Below are 9,380 nucleotides of genomic sequence, written 5' to 3'. Positions count from 1 at the left end.
GAATCCAAGACAAACATGCTTCAGGTTATATAGCAAGACCACCAGCACTGAAGACCCACAAGGGATTTTCTTTCACTCTAGATAGATCTCCCACTGGGCATTTTCTTTTCTTTTCTTTTTTTAAATTTTATTCTTTTGGGTACTGGGGATTGAACTGAGGACCTTGCAACTTGCCAGGCAGGCATGGTGACACTGAGCTAAATCCCAAGATTTTCTTTCATTCTAGATAGAAACCCCACTACTGTCTCTAGGCTGGAGGGGAAATTGTGCCTGTGGTCTCCTTGTATAAAATCCCTGTGAGGGACAGCAGGAGCCTGCTAAGGGTCTAGATACTCTACCCATCAGTGTGCCTACTGTGGGAAGTGCTGGAGAAACACTATTAATTGATTCACTCAAATTTAACAATTCAAAATAATGTACTGCATCATGGCCTGAAATCTGGTTGGTGAAACTACTCCCAGCTGTAGGAAATTTATTTGCCAGTTGGCATTTGGTACAGAGCAAGAAAGCTGGTTGTCATGACTATAGTGAAAAAGATAAATGGGTTGAGTGGATCAAGGATTCAGCAAATACAAGGAAGACTTCACTAAGGGACAAGCAAGATGGGGGTGACAGAAGGGTCAGAGAGGTGGGGAAGCCAGCAGCAGGGTCTCCCCGAGTGACTGCAGGAAGCCCAGGAAGAGGTGGGGATGGAGGGGCAGGAGGAGGCTCACTGCACTCAGAAATTGGACTTGCAGAGGGAGCGTCCATTTCCCCAGACGGTGCCTCCCCTGCTGTCAGTATTACAGTTGTGTCCCCTTTCAGGATCTCTGTGGGTCTCATGCCCTCTGGCCTTCTTCGTCTTGATGACTTGCTCGGGCAGACCCTGAGGCTGTGCTCAACTAGCACCTGCTCATCAAGATGAGATCTAAAGCTACACCTTGCAGGAAAGGGGCTCCTGCCACTAGAGAGAGGTGGTTCCGAGGGTCAATTGCTAGGGAGGAGGGAGTCCAAAGACTAGAAACCTGAACTAAGGGAACAGACTATAGTTAGGGGATGGGGAGAGGCAAGAGCACATGAAACAGAGGGCGAGCACACTCAAGTGCTTTCTTCTAAAGTCTGGGTTGTCACAAAATTGAGTGAAGCTAAGAATTACTTAGGGATTTTGATAGAAAGCTATTTCCTGATTCCTACGTATTAACAAGTATAAGCAAGACATTCTGCTAGCCACATTTTATGAAATGCTGATGTTAACATCAAGGGCCTGGATGTCCCAAAATGCACCTGGGGTAGAGGATGTTAAAACAAATAACTTCAGCAAATGGAGGGGATGAGAAGGGAGCCACTCTGAGGAGGGAGCTGCCATGGCCAAAAACCACCACAGCAAGTGATGTGGCCAGGGCTCACCGCTCGCTCGCTGCCACCTCTTTCTCCAGCTGCTCAGCATGTACTCAGCCGGGTCAGCAAGGCCAGGTGCTGGCTGTGTAGGGAGCTGGCTGATAGCCAAAGAAGGGGTCATCTTGCTCACCCGAGACTCGTATGCCATAGTGCTCTTTGGCGACAGTCACACAGCTGCAATTACTGACACACAGCTTCCCCTGGGCCTTGTCAATAATTCCTCCAGTCTCACTACTCCAAGGTCTCTAATCGTCTAGACAAATCCTCAGTTGCTGCTCAGGCCATAATGAAAAGCTCTAGCTTACTATTCTCCTATGAGAAATGCACAGTTCTGCCCATTGCAAGGATTTCTCTGGCTCGCAGAGCTACCTGTAAGTGGGGCAGTGAAGATGTATCCATCTTCTGCTCTGTTGCAGGGTATTGTGTAGAACCTTCTGTAAACTAGATGCTACATGTGTTTTATTATAAAACTATATCCTTGTTGTATTATAAAAATATTTTTGATCTTGCAGATCCCTTAAAATGCTATCAGGGACCTCCTTCAAGGGTTACCTAGATTACACTTTGAGAATCACTGCTCTAAGCCAGTATGCAAATTTCCACAATGAATGACTTTAGTTTATGTCCTACCTAAAAGGGGAGTTCTATGGTAAAGAGCAATACGAAAAGCTTTTGAGCAGTGCTTATGTTTCATGATAATGCAAGATCAGCTAAGACATTTGGGAAGTTTTTAGGAGATCATAAAAAGAATAAAATAAAATAAAAAAACAGAGACTAGGCAATTGAAATACTCACAACAGACTCAAAAAGAAAACTGAAACTTTCAGTACATAATACTGAAAATCCCCCAAAGAAGGCAGCACATCAATAAGCCAAAGCTATAGTAAAGGAGTGCTCTGTTAGAGAGAGAGAGAAGCCAAACAGCGGGAAAACGGTGACAAGGGCTGTCAGCTGGGGCATGTAGCATGAGCAAGCAGAGAGCGTTTTCTCTTCTATTTTGTTTTAAGTAGAATCAGAATCTGGAAGTGGGGTGCCTTTTACAGGCTATTCAATGGCATCATTTTACATGGAAGCGACTGAAGCCCCGGCCAAGTTCACATACCTGTTCTTCCTGCTAGGCCGTGTGGGTGGATCAGTGGAGGAGAACAAACAGCTCTTCCCCATCTCTCTCCATTTCTGTCCACTCAGGTCCTCATATGCGCGCCACATGCACACATGCTTTTATCCATAAACTCTTTTCTTTCTTTCCAAGTTTCCTCTTGACAGTCTAGAAAAACCTGGGTTACTTGCTTGATGATTTCTCTTACCTCTATTGCATCCAAAACATAGGTGAAGCACCAGCAATTACAGTTTCCGGCCTGTAGGAAGCCGTGTGGCGGCAAACACAGACCTTCCTCTCTAGGGAGAAACCAAGTGTTGGGCTCTGCGCCTGTTGATTAATACAGAGGAACAGAATCCAGATTTAGTAGCATGGGCTCAGACGACCGCAAGAGGGCAACACACTAGGAACAAGCAGAGGTCTCTTAAGGCTTTCCAGAAAAGCAACAGAAGCTTCCCAGAAAAATGTGCTAAACTGTGAGGAGAAAAGCCACAAGATATTGATGGTTTCCTTTTAAATGACAAGCATACTAGGGAATTTAGAATGCCTGAAACCTGAAAAAGGTTTCCACTTAATCCTATTATGTCTAATACATACACCTTATTTTCAACAGAATGTAACATCTCTTTACTGACTTACACTGTCTGCCTTCTGTAGAATTCGAAATGAAACCTTAGGTTTTATTTTTCATTTATTTTTCAGACTTGACTTGATGTCCCTGCATCTTTAATATCCAGTGCATCTGTCAAATGCCCTGCTGTACCCTCCCGGACTGAGGAATAAGGTTGGCTTTTTGGAGGGGGAGATCCCTTCAGAAGTCTCTGGCATTCTTGGATTGGAGGACTAACAGCAGAACTGCTCAGTCCCAGCTTCTAGGACCTCTGATCAAATCCAACCTGGGAGTCAGCACAGCAATCTCAGAAACCTAGGAAACACACATGAAACCCACACCCACTTTTGAAATGATGAAAGGTCAGAGTGCCCTCTGGGATAGCTTTGCGGCTAGTTGCTCAGGATTTCTTTCCCACTGGCATTGCTGGGCTCTCAAACTCACTTTTATTAATTTTTTAAATGTATCTTTAAACAGGGTCTTGCTATGTAGTTCAGGCCTACCTTGAGCTCACTATGTAGTCCAGGATGGCCTCAAACTCATGGCGATCCTCCTGCCTCTGCTTCCCGAGCATTGGGATTGCAAGTGCGTGCTACCTACCAGGCCCAGCAGCTTAGGTTGACTTCTGGAGTCTTGTTGGTGCATCTTGGGGTCCTCAATGGAGTGCTGCAATGCTGATAGCAAAAGTGTTTTTGAAACCAGAGTGAGATGAGAATAGCGTGATTTGGTAGCATCCACTAAGACAGAGCTCAGAGAGTTACCCAAGCAAGCTATTCTCTCCAGTGTGGACCCCAGACCACCAGCAGCCCATCACTTGTGGAGTCATCAGAAATACCACTTCTCTGTCCCATTTCCTCATCCCTCGGCCTCTACCCCACCCCACACTGACCTCTGGTGTGGGGAGTTCTGGGCCTGGGGCCATCTAGGCTCCCTCAGCTATCTGTGTTCCCCCTGGTAATCTGGTGCTCACTCAAGTGTGAGAATCAGCAAAGTAGCACTTGAGGGGCAGTGTGTATGGTTCCAAGGCCAACCACAGTGCTTGGTGTATAGAGGAAATGAGAGTGAGAATATAGAAAAGGAATAAAAACAGAGAAGAAGAATTCACAAGCAAGCACAAGAGGACTTCTTTCTGCACCTGCCTGTATGTGAGAAGTGATAGTTGCACCTGCCCTGGGGTATTAGCAGCAACTTAATATCTAGCTAGAGGCTCCCACTCTGCTGCTTGAAATTTATTAGGCTAAAAACAACTCCTATGGTAGTGACCTTTTATTTAGTAATATTACTCTCTTCAATGCCTCCAAAGCACACAGAGGGACTGGAAGGCTGATGAAAACCCTTAAAGTCTGCTAAATACCACAGCTTTCCCAAACACTATGTACTTTTCAGAGAGAGAGTTTCTTTTTATTAGAACTTCAGATTATTGAAAGGTTGTCTGTCTTCTGTTCCAAGAGGGATTGCGATGAAACACAAGAAAGGAGAACACACTGTAATGTGTGGTGTGTGCTTTCCTCACTCAATTGGCCATGCTCCTCCGGCTGCAGTGAGGGTGGCCACTGGGAAGGTGTCCAAGCCCCTCCAGGAAATACCACAGGGGCTGAGGGGCAGAAGCTGATGTGAAGGCAGGGTAGTAGCTCTTCCCAGGATGGGGAAATTCTCTGGCATCCTCCTGTGAATCTGATTTCTTCCAGATTCCTGCAGCTCAGCGGCTGGAGCTCCATATGACCAGCTCCTTCCTTTCTGGGAAATGACATCCAGACCTTAGTACCTCAGACAGCCACTATGCCCCTTTTGTCCATCTGTAGTCCTTCTGGTCTCCATCGGCACTCCAAACTATCTCCTCTCTTTGAATTTCTTTGCTCTCATCCATCTAGTTTCTGCTGTTTCATAATGTTTAATTTTCATTTCGCCCAGCAAGACAGTTGCTTGCCTTGTTTGAGTTCACCAAGTCTATCCCTTGGGGTAAAGTAGACTCAGAAGTCAGAAGACTAGATTTTTTTTTAATTGAGTTTATTGGTACATTTAGGGATACAGTACAGTTACATTCATTGTTGGGATCATGTACCTTTACATGGCAAGTCTTGATTCTCATTTTTTTCCCCTTACCTCTGCCCTCCCTTCACCCCCTCCTCCCCTCCCCATCTACAAACACTTTATTTTCATCTTTTCATTCTCTCACATTTTTTTCTTTTCCCTTTTTGTTCTTCCCCTACGTATCACACCTTCCCTACACCTTTAGTTCCTTTCCTCCCATTTCTAAATGTCAGTAATCTTATTAGAATCTTATGCATTGTTGCAGAATATTCACACCAGGGAAACTATTTGGTATTTACACATGTGGGACTTATTTATTTCACTTAGGAGTATATCTTCAATATGTATCCATTTTCCTATGAATGAATCTATTCTCTCGCTCTTTATGGCTGAGTAATATTCCATTTTATAGAAAAACCACAACTTCTTTATCCAGTTTCCAACGGATGGGCAAATAGGTTATTTCCAAGATTTAGCTATTACAAACTGTGCCGCTATAAACATGGGTGCACATACTTCTCTGTGATATGATTCTTTTAGTTCTCTTGGAAAGATACCCAACAGAGGGATGGCTGGGTCAAATGGAACCTCCAGTCCAAGCTCTTTGAGGTATCTCCATATTGATTTCCATAGTGGTTGCACTAGCAGAAGACTAGATTTTGAATCTGAGTATAAATCCCTTGAGTTGGCCTCAAGTTTCCCCCGTATATGTTTACCTTGTACTAGACAGGGTCATCTCATTTAATCCTCCCAGTAACTCTTAGAAACAGGTATCAAACAACCTTGTCAAGTAGACACAACTAATAGCCAAATTTTAGTTGAGGGAAAAGAAGCTCAGAGGGGTTGAGTTCCCAAGATCACAGCTGGTAAATGGTAGTCTGACCCCAGGGCTGTGCTCACAATGTGACTTAGTACTAACAGTGGCTCTTGCTTTGCAGTTTTGTTATAAGAATGAAATGAGGCAAAATTTGCCGAATTTCTGAAGCTGTATTTTTCAAATACAAGAGTGCTGGTTTTCCACTTTCAATCACCTCTGTCCACCTGCAGCATTAATCAAGGTGTGTAGGCAAATTGTTTAACCAAAGTGGGCCACTAAGAAGGAACAAAAAACAAAACAATCTTTAAAATGTGAAGCACAATTTCACAAACAGGAGTCATGAGTAAGCCTGGGGTTAGTAGGAGATAGGACAGGCCCATCTTTCCCTCTTAGTCATGTAAACCCACTTCCTGGACTCAGGGTAATGACTCAGGGGCATGACGCAGTGTGTTGCCAGAATCCCACTGGAATCTAACTGCAGGGGTCTCAGCAAATGGCATCTTCTCTTCCACTTGTAATTTTTTCGTCTCTATTCTCATTTCTTTTTCTCTCTCCAATTTCCCTATTCACCCTCTTTTTCTCCCCCCTTTGTGACAGACTGATCTCTCTTCTCTCAGCTGTAAAATATAGCTATTAGTTGTATCTTTTTGACAAGCTTGTTCAGTACCTATTTTTAACATCCCTTTTCTTCTTTAGTAATAGGAGATTTGCACATGGTTGCCAAGCCAGGCACCATTTCCCAGACTCTCTTGCAAGGATGAGCATGTGACCAAATCACACCAACAGAGGATGAGAAGGGATGGCAGCCACCACCCAGCCAGAAGAATGGCGAGAGTGTCACAACAACGCTATAGAGAAGAAGATAGACATCTGGCAACCAATCATAGAAGAGAGCAAAACTTCTTTGTTCTTGCAAGCACTCTATTGCTGAGTTTATTTGGTATGAAGTCTTACATAGTTCTAAACATTATAACTTTCTCCTGGCCTTGGCCTCCTTAAACTCTTCTTTCTTTTGCCTCTTTATCCTCCAACTACATGCAAGAGTCTCAAGATTCCTTGGCACTCACACAAACACTACAGCACTCATTTTAATTAATAGAATTTAGGAGAATGTGAACCTGGTTGCCTCTGTCTTAGAGGACCCATATCAAGATCTGTTAAAAGTGTCTTTTTCTAATTATAAAAGAAACATACTTAATTCAGAAAACTTGGGTAGTATATGGAAATGAAAGGAAAAGAACAGAACTAAAAAAAAAGATAAAATTACAGTTCTACTGTCCAAAAGGAGGGGAAGATGACTATAAACATGCATGTATAATTTCAGGATTTTTTCATGGACACATTTTTCTTCCTAAACAAATTTGAATGTTTGTTTACATTGGATTCTAGAATCATTTTATCACTTCATGTCCTACTACATCTATATTTTAATTGTTGATTTTATTTGCTTGTTTGTTTTGAGACAGGGTCTCACTATGTAGTTGAGACTGACCTGGAACTCACTATGTAGCCCAGGCTGGTCTCCAACTCACAGCAATTCTCCTGCCTCAGCCTCCTGAGTGCTGGGATTACAGGAGTGCATTACCACACCTGGCTTAATTGTTGGTTTTGAAATTACAAAATACATAATTCAAAATTTTTTCTTTGATATTTAGAAAAACATGCCTATAAGTTTACATAGAAAAAAAGGAAAAAATTTACCAGTTGTGGTGGCATATGCCTGTAATCTCAGCTACTTAGGAAGTTGAGGGAGGAGGATCACAAATTTAATGCCAGCCTGCGCAACTTAGTGTGTCTTTGCCCTAAAAAAAAAAATTTTTTTTAAAGGACTGGGTATGTAGCTCAGTGTTGGAGTGCTTGCTTAATCCTCAGTGTTAGGGAAAAAAGAAAAAAGACTACAATAATAGTGTAAACCTAAGAAAATTAAAGTTGATATCTAAAAAAGGTCCTTTAATAAAGTGTAGCCAAAATTAATGTCCATAATATATGCTTGGGCACAAATTCTTAGTATTCCCTGACTCAGCAGCAATACAGATGTGTTTACTTTCTGGCGTCCAGGTGGAGTCTGCCTGACGCTGGCTACCTGAGCAGAGACAGCTCTTGCTTGGGAAGCCCGGAATGCCAGCTTCCTCTGTTCTCGGCCACTGCGCCTCCCAACTGAGGTACAATCTAGCCCTGAAAGAGTGCAGTTCCCAGGATTTTCGCTCTGGTCATCCAGTTTACTTACATTACTTCTTTTTAAAATTCATTCTTGTGGCACTGGGACCTTGCACATGCTAAGCATAAACCCTAACCAACTCCTCTAACTGCGTCTCCTAACCCTACTCATTTTGCCTTTGTGCCATCCTTTGTTAAGTCTGAAAATGTGTTCTCTGCATGTACAGAGAAACAGTCTGCTTCAGTCTCTAACCAGAAAGCACTGGGGAACTGCACGGGACAGAGAAACTTGACTTCCTTTCACCCCAACAAAAGTGAGTCTAATCCATATCTAATCATCAATAATTAATAGGGTCTGCTCTATCTGCCACAAAAAAGAGGAGAACTGTGTGTGTGTGTGTGTGTGTGTGTGTGTGTGTGTGTGTGTGTGTGTGAATGGGAAGAGAGGGGGAAGTAATACTTTTTCAGGTGAGCCTATGAACGAATTAAATATGTACCTGATGATGTACTGATCCCTTGAGATGGATTAATTTACTTAATTCAACCCAAAGTCATATTCTTATTTTCTTCAGAGTTGAGGAAAGTGAGACTTAGAGAGCTTAAGTAACTTCCCAAGGCCATACAGCTAGTACTTAACAAAGAAGGGTTTGAATGGAGGCCAATGGATTCCTGGGCTTTTTCCCTCTCTCAGAAGTCCTTTAAGACCAGATATCAGTCCAGGTTGCAGGTCTGAGGACAGAGGTTCTAAAGGAAGCTTTATAATGAGGACGCAGAGCCAGCGGCCCATTGGGCAGCACCACCTCACCTGTCTTCGTTCTCCCCTGACATTTGCCCCTTGGCTGTAGGATCCAGCCCTCTCTGCCTTCCCCTAAGGGCACACTCCCTGCTATCTGTGCATCAGTGTTCCCTGGAAAGGGCCCAGGGTCAGTGGCTGTGGGTGACCAGACTCTGGGGCTTGTCCTGCCAGTGGACATATTGTGCACACTTGATCTTTCCCTTCTCTGTGAGCCTAAGGAGGGCAGGAGGCACTGGGATTCTCCTGTGTGGCAGGACCCGGGACTATCGCTAATCTTGCAGGCTGAATTATCCCAGGAGATAATATCCAGGAGAATTATACCATGTTAGGGATGAGAATGTGAACTCTGACACTATATTAATGATGCTACTTTTAAAAAAGGAAAAGGACTGGGGGTTTAGCTCAGTGGCTCTACAGCTTGCCTCATAAGTGCAAGGTCCTGAGTTTGATCCCTGACACCAAAAAAAAAAAAAAAAAAAAAAAAAAAAAAAAA

This window comes from Fukomys damarensis, unplaced genomic scaffold (assembly GCF_012274545.1).
Source record: "Fukomys damarensis isolate Sample0158 unplaced genomic scaffold, DMR_v1.0_HiC HiC_scaffold_30, whole genome shotgun sequence".
NCBI lineage: Eukaryota > Metazoa > Chordata > Mammalia > Rodentia > Bathyergidae > Fukomys > Fukomys damarensis.
The sequence above is the reverse complement of the archived record's forward strand: the minus strand, read 5'-3'. Positions refer to the sequence as shown.